This window comes from Dendrobates tinctorius, unplaced genomic scaffold, assembly GCF_039654945.1.
Source record: "Dendrobates tinctorius isolate UK_male_01 unplaced genomic scaffold, ASM3965494v1 ptg000009l, whole genome shotgun sequence".
NCBI classification, from domain to species: Eukaryota; Metazoa; Chordata; class Amphibia; order Anura; family Dendrobatidae; genus Dendrobates; species Dendrobates tinctorius.
The window spans coordinates 15,640,519-15,656,509 of record NW_027361677.1 but is presented as its reverse complement, the minus strand read 5'-3'; the positions used below and the strand labels follow the sequence as shown (position 1 = coordinate 15,656,509).

At 41.7% G+C, this 15,991-nt stretch overlaps 1 protein-coding gene across 2 annotated transcripts in view; it reads left to right on the top strand.

Moving 5' to 3' along the window:
* Positions 1–1,914: 1,914 nt before the first annotated feature.
* The window catches only part of CDH11 (cadherin 11), a 142,880-nt gene continuing 128,803 nt past the window's right edge, over positions 1,915–15,991 (top strand). Inside the window, exon 1 of one of the 2 annotated variants that reach the window (XM_073582915.1) lies at positions 1,915–2,258. The gene's annotated coding sequence lies outside the window, so the exon portion shown is untranslated. The remainder of the gene's footprint in view (positions 2,259–15,991) is intronic. The other variant, XM_073582922.1, reaches the window with a different exon arrangement.

Here is a 15,991-nt window from a genome sequence, read left to right as displayed (position 1 = left end):
CTGCTCTCACTTATCAGCGACAGCAGATGTAGGCTGATGGGAGTAGTACTCTCTCATCATCCGACACTTGTGATCGGCGGTAAACTTTTTATCACTGCTTTTGGCTCCTGATGTTGTGGGAACCCCAGCACTCTGACTAGCAGTAATAATTTAACAACCTATCAGAGCTGCTTGTGTTTCTTGTGCCTTCATGTAGATGACGGTGCGAGAAACACCCGGTGTTTGGTGTGTGGAACCTAAACAGTAACACAGACTTTCTGGAGAAGTCTGTGTTCAGGGTCCATGCCCAAACACTAGGTGTTCGGTACGGACCCCAAACTTTATTGTTTGGGTTCGCCCATCTCTAATTAGAAGTACACTCCAGAGGTAAAATTAAAAAAATGCTGTAGTGGTGCTTTAACTCATTCTTCAGCTACCAATAGAGATTATGGAAGGCAAACGTTGCAAAAATTGAAATTGCGAAAATTATTTTTAACCTCAAAAATATGCATATAAAGAACACCTCCCATCAAAGTTTTTATCCTCTTAATATATTGCAGTCATATTATACAGTGCTGTGTACTTACAGTTGCTCCTTTGCCTTTCTACCCAGATAATTCTCTTTTCTCTGCTCTATGTAGAAACAGGATGTCTCTTTGTCTGACATGAATCATCACCCACTTTTCACCTCCAGACCTAGCTGCTCCCTCCTCCCCCCCTGCCATAGATTTTTACAGTGATGACTCATGCAGTGAAAATTGACCTCCTGTTTCTACATACAGCTTAGAAGGAATCAGCTAGTCCGTTTTTCCATCGGGTGATGCCATAGATCTAATGGAAAAGACAAGAAGTAGCTGGGTAGAATGGCAAAATGAGCAATTGTAAGTACACACTGCTATATAAGATGATGATTGGGATATATTAAGAGGATATTAACTTTTATGGGTGTGCTAAGCTTTAAATTAAAAAAATTGCACCCCTTTCCTTGTTCTGCCTAATCAAGGCGTGATTTATCCCTGGCATGAATGTGCATACAAATGCAATAAAATACCATTCAAATGCTTTCCTTTTCTGATTGTTTTGTGTGTTTATTACTACGTTTCCTTGTTTATTTTTTTACAATTTTCTGTGTTGTTACTCTTTATTTTTATTATTAGTGTCATTATTTGGTGTTGTGCTTCGCCAGCTCTTTTTTTTTTTATGAGAAGCACCACAATCAAGAGTGAAAAAAAAAAGAAAACAAAAAAAAAAAAACAGGCTTTTTCTGAAGCTCAGCACTAGAGCGGTCCCATTTTTATGAATGAGAAGAAGCCATGATTAGCATATCTTGGACAGCCAGTGTAAATCCACTAGCCCAAATCGTCTGCTTGTCTATTGATCTGTGCACAGGAGAGTCTCAACTCTGCACCTTCTCTTGGCTGCAGCCTCTTCTGCATCCTCTGTGGTGCTGACCCGCCAGCAATTCTTAAACTCAACACTTTTTTTTAGTTTATTTGGCACAAAGTCGCCCAATCCACCACCAATAATAAAAAAAGACCTCTTCTCCCACCACCCACACTACCTCCTCCCCAGTAGTCAATCCCTCCAAATGAATGCTCAATACATGCAAATCTAAATTCCCCCCTAACCTTGGATGTAATGAAAGCAAAACACACATCCCACACACAGTGTTATCCCTCTTGGAGAAAGAACTGACTCCCCGGAATGCCATAACTTACACCCCCCTACACTCTCCCCCCTTTCCACATTTGTGGTGTTGCTCACATCATGAGTGCTCCCCTTTTTCTTTTTCCTCCTCTATATGCTGCCCTTTATTTTGTTGCTGCATAATCTGCTTTGCATCAATTCCATCTTTTTTTGCCTCACTTTATCCATGAAAGCATCTCTCAGATGTGTCATCGTCGGTGAGGGAGATGCAGAGAAGGGGGCTGAGGGTCACCTCAGATGGACACCGCTCCTCATCTTCACAAGTCAGGAGAGAGGCTGTGAGACCCCTTGCCTCTTGCAATTATTCATGTGATTCTGTTCTCACTGCCCCCCTCTCCTTCCCTCCGTCAGCAGCTTGCTCTCAGCCCTAGCCTTCCCCCTCCTTCTCTGTCTCTCTCTCTCTTTCTCTCTGTTGCATTCCTTGCCAGAAGCTCCAAGCTTCACTAGGATCTCCTTGCTGGGGCTGGAGTGTACAGGACTTTTTAGGATGCTGTTGGGTCTCCACAACCTTTGCATGTGACTGGGACCTTACAAATTCTTCTCTAGGGTGTCATCAAGAAGAAACCACCAAGGTAAGGAACCTTCCAACACAGAAGGGATCTCTTGTCTGTCTCCTTGTCTATTTGCATCTCTTTTTTTTCCTCTTGGGAGTTGAGGGTTTCTTCAGGATGCCACCTGGGATCTGATGTGTCCACTCCTTGGAGGAACTTATGAGCCAGGTTTGGGCTAGGAGGAGCAACTGTTTGTCCACCAAAGCCATCTCCTTAGACCTACAGTGGAAGCCTTGGGTACCTACTTCTCAGAGAGGAGAGATCTTATGGCTGCTGTTGGGCATTTTGGTTTCTTCTGATCACAAATTATGGCATCTGGTTTATTTCATTTTTTTTTGTTTTTTTGAGCACATGGTGGGCTTATTTGGATCTTCTAAGGAGATGACTTAATGGTGTGAGATTTGCAGAAGAACACATAACGGGATATTCTGGAGTATAAGAAAAAGAAAAAAAAATCCCTTTACGATATATTTGGCTCAGTTTTAACCAGCCGCGTGCCAGGAGGCATTCCAGTACATGGTACCCAAATGATCCATCCTTTTTTCTGGCACAGGGTTAACAGCAATGGCAAAAAAAAATTAAATAATTAAATTGCTTTTTCCCCTCTGCCTCGAAAAGGATCAACATTGCTCCCCTGTGGGATATTTCTTGGAAAAAATAAACTCTGCCAACTGCTCTTACCCCATGAAATGGTTAATCAGAGTTCTGTACCAGCTCCTTATTTACCAGGCTGCTTCATTTAATATAGGTATGTTTTTTGAGACTGTATAGGATTTTACTTATGCAGGGGATAGGCATCTGCTGTGTACCCAGGGCCCTTAGTTAACCCTTGTCTTGCAGGCCTTGGCATCTTAAGTGTTAACCATTCAGAAAATTAAAAAAAATATATATATATAAGATGCAAATCAATTCCCTTCCCTATGTATAAATATATATATTTATTTATATATTTTTTTGCATATATAATCGACAAGACATCATTTTGGGATGATGCATCCTTAGGGGGGTTCTTATTAACTAACTCTCTGCAGTAAGGGGAGCATTTAATAAGAACAGAATGCCACGGAATTCGACGCATGTAATCCTGCTTATGTATCAGAGAGATGCAGGGATTAAATTAAAAAGGATCCGTCTACATGTTGAAGACCCCCTGAGGGGTGCAGGGTCCTGCGGATTCGGTGTCTGCCCCCCCCCCCCCCCCTTCTGATGGCATTACATACAGTCTAGCACATATCATTAGCAGGAGATTGGCAGACCTGCATTGTGACTGTAGTGCACACTCGCATAGCCTTTCATAGGATCAAGGCTAACTGTTGTGGACACTACATCTTCCATGGAGAATAGAAATTTCTTCTGAATTATTTAATCGTGGAACAGTCCAGTGAGAAAGAATAACAGACTGATGAAAGAGAAGAAGGGTCCACACTGCCCCTGGCTGTGGCATACATTTCCCTATATCCTAGAGCCAGAAGATCCATAGGCTCCCCATCCTCCTCCTATACCTTCTGCTGCTTCCACTTAGCTCCTGGGTATTTAATTAATGCGAGCCAACCTTCAGCCTCTGTGTCTAAATCAATTTTGTTTTTCCCATTCAACACAAGTGGATGATTGTCAAGTGTCTTCGAAGATCTGGAAGAAATATTAAGAGTGCAAAATTGTGCATCTGTAGCTACAAGGTGGCCTCAAAGAGTTAAAAAAAAACTCACTCAGCTCTGCTACATCTGCATTTTTTTATGTTGTATTCCCCAGCTATGGATAGACCATAGTTTCGGAGTCATGTTCCGTTTTTTTTTTAGATGTTTTGCATTCCGAATCTAGTATCCGGTAAAAGGCGACGCCATAGGCTGTGGCGTTGTACAACCCGTGTAAAATTCTTGCACAGTGCCTAAATTATACTCAGAAGATGAGGCTAAGCGTAGACCCCCTCCCAAACATTCCTGATTATGCAGCAGGAATTTTTATTAGCAAAAGTGATATAATAACAGATGCGGTGATACAATGTATCCATTTGTTTACAACTTCACAGTAAACACAGAATTCTAAAGCCCTTAAAGGGACAGTAACTCCAAAGTATGCAACTTTTTTTTTTTTTTTTTTTTGGAACAGGAGGGATTCGGGATAAGGGAGACATTTTTTTTTTAGGACCTCCATTAAAAAATGGCCGCTCCTCCATAATAGGTGAATGAGCTCTAAGAGTTAGTGTGTCTTTAAGAATATAGCCATGGCATTACCATCGATCATCTAACCTTATGAGACCTTATATCTCGCCTTGGTTTCCATCCTCTGTACTTGTGATATAGTGTGGAGAGGAAAGGGACAGGAAGGCAGCAGCTTAAGTAGGGACCCCCGCTATCAGTGCCAGACTCTGAATCTTCCTCTTTTTTTTTTTAATAAGGGTTTTCAAGAATTTATTTCCAACTTCCGGGCCTAAAACACTGCTGGAGCATTAAATATGAATCACTCGCTGTACTTGCGTGTTTGATCATTTTTTTTTTTTTTACACAGAAGAATTTAGCAGAATCCACTTAATATGGTTCTAGACGAAACTAAAGTCAGATTATTTTTCTTAAACCTTAAAAAAATTAAAAAAAATCCCTGTAAGTCATAGGCCTTGAATCATCCTCTTTGGACATTAAAAATACTCTTTTTTTTAAATCCGTATAGCCTCCATTACAGCTTCCTCTGGGGTGGGACCATCAAGGTTTCCCTGTCCCTCCCCCCCGGTACAGCAGACAAGCCCTATGTAGCAACAGACTGGAGTGTCTTTAAGAAGTTGCGGCCAATGGCTGCTGCTCTATTTTTCCCCAAATTTGCACCAATTTTTCTTCTGCCCCGTTGGTGCAAAAAGTGCATGAGCTGGTTATTGAAGTCATTGATTAGCTATAAAAGTTTATAATAACTTTTGAAAAGTATTGTTGGAAAAAAATATATATTTTACGCCGTGTACTTTAAGTGAAAAGTTGAAGAAAACTTTAAAAACAAAACCCCAAACTTCTTTGTCTGTGGCTGAAGAGAGCGTCTGTAGCCAATTACCGGGCTCAGCCAATGAGGGCGCAGGACAGGCCCCCTACACAACCATCAGGCTTAGGCCCCAGCACTGCTCCATGGGCCGTATGGACAATGTCGCCTGTGTATTATCTGGGACCAGACGTATGGGGAAGGTGAAAGGACGACGGCGTGCCACAAGGGGATATTACTGCAGCGTTATTTAATAAGTCTGTTAGGAAACAAAAACATTGTGTATTGGTGAAGGGACGAGGAGTCGTGGGGACGGCGAGGGGATGCGACTGGGCCCAAACAATGGGAAAAGGCCGACTTCTGTCCTATTAATAAGGCAACATCGTTATTGTTAGATTTCAGTCTTACCCTTTAGTTGGAATGTGATTGTGACTTTCTGGTTTATTACAGATGTGAACTCACAGCTACGTTATATCCTAGATCAGCAAAGTTTCTAAAATTATTGGTCTGTCAGAGACTCCAACAGTACTTGTAACACTTTACTAAACACTCCATGACTAAAAACTGCCACTGAAAATTGTTTGTTGTCATATTTCTATTTACTATCTATTAATCTATTATCTATCATCTTTCATCTATCTATCATCTATCTATTATCGATCATCTATCTATTAATATATTATCTATCATCTATCCATTATCTATTATCTATCACCTATCTATTAATCTGTTATCTATTATCTATAATCTATCAATCTATTATCTATCATCTATCCATTATCTATCATCTATCATCTATCCATTAATCTATTATCTATCATCTATCCATTATTATCTATCTATTATCTATCATCTATAATCTATCTATCTATCCATCCATTATCTCTCTATCTTTGAGACTTTTTTCAGAATTTCCGCTCCTATGTTGCTTTCTCCCAGTTTTGACTACAGGCCGCAATGTTTCATAAGCCACAATCGGTATACCATATTCTTGTGCCCTTTTTCCTTCCAGATAAATATTATTTATTCAGTGCTTTGCATTATATATGGTGCTTATTTCATTGTTCATTCCTTACTTTCTCTGACTTTTTTCTGTCACGTGTGTATATGTGTGAATATATATATGTACACGCTTTATTCTGCAGTCCGATGTTCCATTAACCTTTCTTGTTTTTAAAAATGCGATTTACAGGCCACAATGGTAAAAAGAAATAAAGTAAAGGAGAAGTCCTGAGCAGATGTAAATGGAAAGCCCGGGGTGCTGTAATCCCGATTTGGCGCTCCGTGAGGCGCCGTTAGCGATTTCTGCGCTCTGGCCTCATTTCCTCACTGGTTCCTTCACATTGATTCCTCCAATAGGCCAGATACAATGTCTTTTTCATCTGGAAATACTTCAGACCGAGCAGTAAAGACAAAATTCCTGCAAGGCATATTGTTTTCATGGCTGTCAGAGACCCTGGAAAATGCACAAGTCCCCCCAGATTTTGGGGGGAGGGGGGTGAGAGAGGGGGTAGGGGGATGGGGGGGATTACAGCTACAGTATTTGCACATCTGGAAGTGATTCCCCCTCTCAGGTCGTCTGGTGTTTTCATTCCTTTTCCATGCGCACATCTTTTCACAATCTTCATATGATCCCCCCTCATTCCGAGGCTTAATGAAGGCCTTGTGTTGTTCCTTGCAGAAAATCTGCAGACTTGCGGTATCGTTGGCCTTACGGAACGGTGCGGAAGCCAAAACTTTACTTCTAGATGACGTTGGTGCACTGCAACACCCAAATTCAATGCGTCCAAGATCCTATCCCAATATGTAGTAGGTGTAATAATAATAATATTAGCAAATACCTCCCGTTAGGAATGTAGTACAGTTCTTCTGATAAGCTATGTCACTTACTCGTTCGCAGGGCATTGCAGAACCTTAGGTATCCATGGTTATGACCACTGGCAACTGTCACTATATGAGCGCTGAACACCATTGCCCTTCACTTGGAGTAAGCGACGTAGCTAATCAGAAGAACTATACTACATTCCAAATTGGAGGCATTTGCTAATATTATTATTATTACACGCACTACATATTGGGATAGGATCTTGGAGATGGAAATATGACTTTAAAGCAGGACCTCAACCATTTTCCTGCTACTTGGAGATGTCCATCAAGATTTGGCTAATACAAAATCTCCATCAGTTCCCCCTACTATAATTTGGTTCCAGTGCCGGGTGCAACATCACCCCCTGCCCCCCTATAGATATGCTCCTATAACAGCCCTAGTCCCATATCCAGGGCTTCTGGCACAGATAGAAAGACTTGTTGGCGCCGCCTACGCCATGGCATCAAACATCAGAACCTATGCCCCAAAATTCCCCCACTAACTAGACAACTAAGACCCCAGAATTAAAATTTAAGAGGTTCTCTAATATTAGTAAAAGCATTCCTGTTTTTTTTTTTTTTTTACCAAAAACAGTGCCACTCCTGTTTACAGTCTGTGACTAGTATTGCAGCCCAGCTCACCTAAAATAAATGGCGCCGAGCTGCAATACCACAAGCAGCCTGAGAACAGGAGTGGTGCTGTTTTCAGAAGACACCAGTAAAAACCAGGATATCATAGACAACATGGGTGATCCAGCCGTTATCGTTCTCAGGGACTATAGCGGAAAATTGGTGCCACCCCCAAGACGTTCCTATCCCAAAAAAAAAAGGGGCCAGGCGTTATTATCCTGATCATTGCGGGATTTTAGGGTTTTTTCTTTGATGAGGGATTATCGGGACATTAAGCATCGGAAGTGTCCAGCTGCCGTGCAACTACAGCTCCCAGCGTGCCTTGACGGCTATTAGTTGGTGTGCCTGCTGGGACTTGTAGTTCTGACCCCAGCTGCTGATCGCCACTTGCGTTCTTCATTTCCTGGGTTTCGGCAGCTTTTTACGCTGTCAGCTCGATCTGCGTTGTTGAGATGCGCAGCTTTCGTCGCCTTTGTAGCCTTTCTATATCGGTGCCGTATGCCACGGTGATGGTAATCAGAGCTGCGGGAGCCGGTGAGGTGTTGAGCGCACAATTGGATTACAAGGAAAAGTAGATTAGGGATCTATGGAAATAACCCCCTCTGTGCCAGTAGGAAGAAAGGAGAGCATAGTGGGGGTTGTAGTTATAATTTCCGCAAAGGTTGGGAATGTTGACTATTGCAAAAAAAAAAAAACTAAAATAGCCAAGGGGTGTGAATATAATGGATGCAGGGATTGCAGTGGCACCCAAGTCCTGGAGAATAGGGGGCAAAAGAGGTCCCATTGGCCCATATGTGAAGACCAATACTAGAGTCGGGCCCCCTGGGTGTAAACATAATGGGTGCAGGGGTACCAGAGCCCTGGAGAATAGGGGACACAAGAGGTCCCTTTAGCCCATATGAGAAGACCATTACTATAGTTGGGGGTCTTCAGGGTGTAAATATAAAGGGTGCAGGGGTTGCAGTGGCACCCAAGTCCTGGAGACTAGTGGGTACAAGAGGTTTCATGGACCCCCTATGTGAAGACCATTACTATAGTTGAGGGCCAAAGGGTGTAAATATAATTTGTGCAGTAGTTGCAGTTTCACCCAAGTTCTTGAGTCCTGGAGAATAGGGGTCACAAGAAGTCCCACTGGCCCATATGTGAAGACCACAACTATAGTTGTAGGCCAAAGGGTGTAAATATAATTTGTGCAGTTAAAAAATAGGAGAGTCAAGAGGTCCTATTGGCCCATATTTAAAAGACAGTTACCATAGTTGAGTGTCCTGGGGTGTAAATGTAATGGGTGCAGGGGTTGCAGTTGTACCCAAGTGCTGGAGAATAGGGGACACAGCCATTAACCCATATTTGAAGACCATTACTATAGTTGGGTGCCCAGGGCTGTGAATATAATGGGAGCAGGGATTGCAGTTCCAACAGAACCCTGGAGAATAGGGGACACGTGAGGTCACATTCACCCATATGTGAAGACCATTACTATAGTTGGGTGCTCAGGCATGTAAATATAATGGGAGCAGGGATTGCAGTGGCACGCAAGTCCTGGGGAATAGTAGGCACATGAGGTCCCATTGGGCCATATGAATACATCAATACTTTAGCTGAGGACCAAGGGGTGTAAATATAATGGGTGCAGAGGTTGCAGTTGTACCCAAGTGCTGGAGAATAGGGGCCACAAGAGGACCCATTCACCCATATTTGAAGACCGTTACTATAGTTGAGGTCCTATTAGCCCATATGGGAACACCAATACTATAGCTGGGGACCCAGGGATCTAAATAAAATGGGTGCCATGCAGTACTTACAGTTTCACCCAAAGCGAATGGGAGGTCCAAGAGGTCCCATTGGCCTATATGTGAAGAACAATACTATAGTTGGGGGTCCTGCTGGAGAGTTTTCATCTGGCGCCCACACGGGTTCAAGTTTTGGCACTGCTGATGACCCGGATCTTTACCTGAAACTATGATGTGTAGTGCGTTATCTGCTCCGAAGCGCTCTGATTGGATGCTACTTGTGGGCAATTGTGTGTAGCACTCCATGTTTTTTTTTTTTTTTTGCCTAAAGAGGTTTCCCTCTAATCCAGATAATGGACATGCAACTGGAATGCTTGGCTCTACTATATCTCGAACCAGGACTAATATACATGATTATACATGTGCCGAAAACAGGGTCCTAATGTCCCAGTTCATGAGATCAGTCCTTTATGGCATTTCCGATCAGGCTATGGTGGCAGTTGTAGCTTTGATACAGCTGTGGTTTTCTGGATTACTCTGCTGGGTATATAGGGATATTTGCCCACTTACCTAAGTTGCATTTGAAAGACATTGATCGGAGCAGAAAGCTCTTCAAACTAGTCTTTACAATGGGGTTATTGATCCATACCTTCATCATATGGATGCTTCACACAGCTACTCTGAGTAATGCAGGAGAAATTCTTAAAGGAGTGGAGAAAGTGATGCAGCAGACAACAGAATTGGGTTTATAAAGAGAGCAGAGATAAGTTTATGTGGCCTAACTCATCACAAAGTGATTTTTTCTCTACTCATGAAAACTATTACATTTCTTAACTTAAAGGGGATATGTCACTTACCATAAATATGTCATTTTCTTAACCTGCTATAAATGCAGCTGTCTTCCTGAATCCGGCAATGTTTTTATTTTGTTTCTGTGCCTCTCCATTGCTGAGATATGGTCCTCTCTTCTCTGTATGTAAATCTAATCTTTTCAGTCATCTGTGTGTAGCACTGAAGCAGACCACACCCACAGAGAAGAGTTGATGACCACGCCCACTTTGCTTACAAGACCAGATTTACTCACAGGAAAGAGGAGGCCATATCTCAAGAACCGAGAGGCGCAGGAACAAAAGAAAGACATTGCTGGATTTAGGAGACCAGCACCATTTACCTCACATACAAAAATCATATACTTATGGAAAAAGACAAGTCCCCTTAAAATATAGTATGCTGCTTAATTTTCTTTCATGAGTGCAGTAAAGCTAAATTTGTTGTTTGTCATCTTAATACTGGACTGTTAAAGGATATTTTCACCTTCAAGACAGTAATATCACAACTACTACACACATCACTGCTGCAGCCAATCACTGAGCTCAGTGGCTCATGCGATCTGCATAAGCAAAGCTCAGTGATTGACTGCAGTTCTGATATCATTATGTCATTGTTACAGCCAATACACAAAGGCTGGAGCAGCGAGGAACTTGCACTGGACTGGAGGAGAAAAAGTGCTATCTGACGCCAATCGTTTATGGACCAATTTCTTGAAATTCAGCTCAGCTACATCGGTATGATTCTCCAGTTATTGCTCTTCTCTATGTGAACGACCCTATAATCAACGTAGGAATTGATGATGCTTCCATGAAAGCCTATTAGTCCTCCATTATATTGTCTTTAGTAGCAGCCGACTGAGCCGCAGTATAATAAGAGGGTCGACTTCAGCAGAATACCCGAAATTTCCATGGCAGAAGCAATTATTTTAGGTTTATGAGAAAAAGGCTTTATTTTTGGAGAGATTTCTAATTTTAGGTGGTGATGATGAAGCCCTTATGACTTTGTGACCCTTGGATTATTTTTCCTAGAACTTATGGGAATGGCTAAATGGAGAACGTGTGTGTCCTGGTCGTGCTGGGGGCAGAATGGAGACTGGGATGCGATGCTGTAGAAACTTTACTATCGACCACTTGTAAAAGCAGGCAGAGATGTAGCCCAGCATAGTAACAGTGTTCCCACAACTTTCTAAAGGACCATCTAATGGGTGAAAGTACTGGGCGACAATGGTGTCTAGTATTTTGGTGTAATCTATGGATCACTCAGCAGTTGTGTCGGACTGGGCTGCCAAGGGCCCACCGGTAATGATCTCCAGGGTCCCACTTTTCAGTTACATGTAAATGTGACATTATCCTCCATCACAAATGTAAATGAAGTAGGAAGATTGGGAAATGAATAAGATGCTGCTGTCTGTACATAGTGATATCAGTATATTGTGCCAAGTAATAATAATAATAATAATTTTATTTCTATAGCGCCAGCATATTCCGCAGCACTATACATTATAGAGGGGACTTCAACAGACAATAGACATTACAGTATATCAATAAACACAGATCAAAACAGATACCAAGAGGAGTGAGGGCCCTGCTCGCAAGCTTACAGTCTATGAGGTAAAAGGGAGACACAAAAGGTGGGTGGTAACAATTGCTTTTATTGTTTGGACCTTCCCTAGTCTAAGAATTGGGTGTTCCTGTTGCTGCATGAACCAGTTAACAGTCTAAATATGTAACAGTACAGACACAGAGGGCTATGAAATGCAAAAAGCATGTGAGAACATGATGCGAGGAACCTGGTTATGGTAAAAATTTTGAATGAACCACACAGGGATAGATTAGGGTAATGCATTGAGGCGATAGGCCAGTCTGAATAAATGCGTTTTTAAGGCACGCTTAAAACTGGGGGATTGGGGATTAATCGTATTAACCTGGGTAGTGCATTTCAAAGAGAAAAAGAAAAGTCTTGGAGACGGGAGTGGGAGGTTCTGACTATTGAGGATGCTAACCTCAGGTCATCAGCAGAACGGAGGGCGCAGGTAGGGTGGTAGGCTGAGACGAGGGAGGAGATGTAGGGTGATGCTGAGCCATAGAGGGCTTTGTGGGTGAGGGCAATAAGTTTATACTGAATTCTGGAGTGGATGGGTAGCCAGTGTAAGGACTGGCACAAGGTAGAGGCATCGGTGTAACGATTGACGAAGAATATGATCCTGGCTGCAGCATTCAAGACAGATTTGACAGGGGAGAGTTTGGTAAGAGGGAGACCGATTAGAAGAGAGTTACAATAGTCCAGACGAGAATGAATAAGAGAAACAGTAAGAGTTTTTGCAGAGTTGAAAGTAAGAAAAGGTCAAATACTAGAAATGTTTTTGAGGTGCAGATAAGAGCGAGCCAGTGATCGGATGTGGGGAGTGAATGAAAGCTCGGAATCAAGTATGACCCCAAGACAGCGGGCATGTTGCTGGTGAGTAATGGTGGAATCACACACGGAAATGGCAATGTCAGGTATAGGTAGGTAGGTAGAGGGAGGAAACACAAGGAGTTCAGCTTTTAACAGGTTCAGTTTCAGATATAGTGAGGACATGATGTTAGACACAGCGTTTAGACAAACGCCGGTGTTTTCTAGAAAGGCTGGCGGGATGTCAGGAGAAGAAGCGTATAATTGGGTGTCATCAGCATAGAGATGGTACTGGAAACCAAATCTACTGATTATACTGCCCCTATTGGTCAAGCAAAGAGAAGAGGAGGGGGCCTAGGACTTGATCCCAGCACTGCTCATATAGAGAGTGATGGCCCGTTCCTGCACAGGGGCCCAACGGAGGATTCTTCTCTTCTTCTGTGTGCCAGTCCAAGCCTGCCTAGTGGAGGTGAGGAGTGTGTAGTTCTAGTGTGATGTCATATCACACACGTGGCCATACATCATACGTACATGGTGACATTTTGGTTGGAAAAGGATACCTAGCAGCCCGGTTACTTTGAATTTTGAGACATTTAATGGGTACAATGACAAAGTAAATAATAGATTATAGATAGATAGATAGATAGATAGATAGATAGATAGATAGATAGATAATAGAAAGATGGATGGATGATAGATGGATAATAGAAAGATAGATGGATAATAGATATATAAATAAACAATAGATAGATAGATAGATAGATAGATAGATAGATAGATAGATAGATAGATAGATAATGGAGATATATATATATATATATATATATATATATATATACAGATAAATAAATAGATAAATAGATAGATAATATATAGATAGATAGATGATAATAGATAATAAATAGATAATAGATAGATGATAGATAATAGATAGAAAATAGATAGATAGATAATAGATAGATAGATGGATAATAGATAGATAATAGATAGCTAGATAGAGATAGATACATAGATAGATAGATAATAGATAGATAGATGATAAATAGATGATAGATAAATAGATAGATAGATGATAAATAGATGATAGATAAATAGATAGATAAGACTTGTGTCTTAGACTTTATCTTTACATATCAATAGATAATAAAGACTGATAGATTTATGCACAAATGAACAGAGAGATAAATGGATAATCAGACAGACAGGTCAGCAGATTATAGATGATGGGTCAATAGATACTATAAGATCTAGAGATAATGTGTAGTTATGATACATTAATCTGTAAATATCGGATTATTTCTTGCACAGAGCCGTCACACTCCGCTTCCCATGATTACATCCGTCATTTATTAATGGCCTTGGCTTTTCATTAACCCTTAACCCTGCGTGCTGGTTACACTTTAAGAATTGTTGTCCACCATTGTCCAAACCTGAATAATCGCGATAATATCATGTTATTTGCCACAAAACCCGTCGTCTACGATGTTTGCGCCGAGTCTGCAGAGCATCACGTGTGAGCAGAGCCGTCCTCTGGAGGTGAAAGAGTTAAATGTGAACGTTGATCCTTCAATGAACATGGAGTAACTTAATAGCCTTCGATTCTTCTTTTTGAACCTAAGAGTAATCACTAGAGGGCAGTAATGTTCTTCCATAAATCTCGGCTAGTGGCCTCTGCGCCGCTGTCTCAGGGCAGTATGAGAAGATGGTTTGTTACCTCCAGCGATGTACAAAGTCTCTGGGGAGGCAGAATTCAATCTAGCTGTGCTCCGGCCTAATGCTCAAGCAGTTTGTCAGGATTAACATCTTTCTGGTCGGTGGTTCTTCTCACCTGTAGCGTTATATTAGCGCCTCACAGTGTGATACAAAGTTTTGGGGGAATTACACAACTTTAGATTGTCCGAGTAGTTTGTCAGCTGGAGTGAAGGTTACGAGATAATGCTACCGGCGGCAGCGATTCCTAGAGATTTACAGATTATTTCCGTTCATGGGAAAGAATTGGAGACGAGAGGCGCACTAAGGGGAAAAATGGTGAGAAGATATAACGGAGCCATCAGGAAACTTTATATAAGTGACAGAAAATTCACCCTATAGCGTTGCCTCACCTTTGATGAACTCACACGTATGAAGTGATGCCTAAAAAGGACCCATCACTTGGTATAAATATATCATTTTTCTTTATACGGTGTAAATCCCGCTGTTCTCACGAATCCGGCGTTGTTTTTCTTTTGATCCTGTTGCTCTGCATTCCTGAGATATGGCCCCTTCTTCTTTGCATCTATTTCTAGTCCTTTAAGTGGGCGTGGTCCTCAAAAACACTCCGATAGAGAAGAGTTGATGACCAGGCCCAATTGGCTAAGAAAGAGGATTGATAATTGTTCAGGCCATATCTCAGGAACGAAAGAAAAGCAAAGCCGGATTCAGGAGAAAAGAGGCATTTATACCAGGTAGAAGAAAAAGGAGTGGTTCACATGTCTCTGGTCTACTGGAATACTCACATGGCTATGGGACAAGGAGCCTGTGAATTGATGTGCTATTGACTTATCAATACCATAACATTCCATGGAGATAATTTCTTCAATTGTTTCAGGGCCCAGTGAGAAGAGCGCTGAACTTACATTTCTTCTCCGTGAGTGATATGAATCTTTGATGTTCATCCTGGTATAGGCACAAACTACGAGGCCTTCTGTTTCAGAAGAGTGGTCGTTAAGTTTGATCTTCCTATTGGTAACTCACTGTAGGATAGTAAGAGTCTAAGAACAAGTTACTTATATATTGTTCCTGATAAATTCGTTTGTTGGAGACCTTCAACCATTGATGTAACCACCGTTTTTGGATCCATGTTATTTTATCAATATCACACAGAGACCGCTTCTTAAGTTACTTTGGGGCCCCATGAAGAAGGTGAACAGGGCTTAGATTGACATATTTCTCTTCTCCATGGATTTTAAGAACCTATGATGGTCTTCCTTCTCTTTGCGTTAGCAACAACATGCTTCAAGGTTGTGCCGCAAGGGATGGATGTAGGGGCAAACAAGGGAACATCTATCCCAGAAGAGTGGTCATCAAGTTTGATCTTTCTGTGGGAAACTCACTGTGGGATTGTAAGCCTACATGAGCAAGTAGGTTGATCTCTTTCCTTCTCCATGGATTGTAAGAATCCATGATGGTCTTCCTTCTCTTTGTATTAGCAACAACATGCTTCAGGGTTGTGTTGCAGGGAATGGATATAGAGGACAACTAGTGACCATCTATCCCAGAAGAGTGGCCATGAAGTTTGGTTTTTCTGTGGGAAACTCACTGTAGGTTTTTAAGCCAATATGAGCAAGTTACCTCCTCATAAGTTTGGCG